The following is a 1379-nucleotide window of genomic DNA, read 5'->3' as shown; positions in this document are numbered from 1 at the left end:
AGGCCAATGCATCTGGAAAACCAAAGCTCCGAATAGTAGTAGATTTTCGAAAGCTAAATGATCTGACGATAGGCGACTCATTTCCACTGCCCAAAATCACCGATATATTGGACCAGTTAGGAAACGCCAAATATTTCACTACCTTAGATTTGGCATCAGGATATCACCAGATACCGATGACCAAACGAGATAAAAATAAAATAGCATTTTCAACGCCCTACGGACATTACGAGTTTAATAGAATGTCGTTTGGACTAAAGAATGCGCCAGCCACTTTCCAGCGATTGATGAATTCAGTTTTGACAGGAATGCAAGGACTAAAATGTTTAGTTTATCTGGTTGACATCGTTATATATGGATCAAGCCTAGAAGACCACAACAAATATACGGCCTGAAGTACTACAGAGACTTCGAGAAAATAATCTAAAATTGCAGTCGGATAAATGCGAATTTTTACGCAAGGAAGTGATTTACTTAGGTCACATTATTTCGGAGGATGGAATATCTCCGGATCCGTCAAAATTAACGGCAATAAAAGAATTTCCGACGCCAAAAAAAGTGAAGGATATACAATCTTTCATAGGACTAGCCGGATATTACAGAACATTCATAGAAGACTTCTCTAGAATAGCCAAGCCACTGACTAAATTAACCAAGAAAACAGAAAAATTCGAGTGGACAATGGAACAGCAAAATGCTTTTGAAATATTACAAGAAAAATTAATGACGACGCCAGTGCTAAAATATCCAGACTTTACTCAAGAATTTATAGTGACCACCGATGCCTCCGACTATGCAATCGGAGCAATATTGTCACAAGGAAAAGTAGGCAATGACCGGCCAATTGCTTACGCCAGCAGAGTTTTATCGCAGGCGGAGCAGAATTATAATACAACATAGAAAGAATTATTAGCAATTGTATGGGCTGTAAAACATTTTAGGCCCTACGTATACGGTACGAAATTCAAAATCGTAACCGATCATAATCCATTAATCTGGTTATTTAATGTAAACGATCCCGGATCGAGACTGATCCGATGGAGATTAAAGCTCGAAGAGTATGATTATGAAATCATTCATAAAGCCGGATGAGCGAAAGCGAATGCCGATGTACTGAGCCGCAATGTAAAAAGAGACACACATGAAACAGAAGAGGAGCGAGAAGTCCTCGCAATAGAAGAAGAAACGAACTCCGACGAAGAGAAAAAATATACGGAGGAAAAGAAGAAACAGATATTATACGAATATCACGATGCACCCACAGGAGGACATCAAGGAATCGAGCGAACAATAAAAAGAATCCGCCTAAATTATAATTGGCACGGATTAACAAAAGACGTCGAAAAATACATATCAAAATGCGAATTTTGCCAAAAAAA

This window comes from Formica exsecta, unplaced genomic scaffold (genome assembly GCF_003651465.1).
Source record: "Formica exsecta isolate Colony F162 unplaced genomic scaffold, ASM365146v1 scaffold202, whole genome shotgun sequence".
NCBI lineage: Eukaryota > Metazoa > Arthropoda > Insecta > Hymenoptera > Formicidae > Formica > Formica exsecta.
This window is presented reverse-complemented; position numbering follows the sequence as displayed.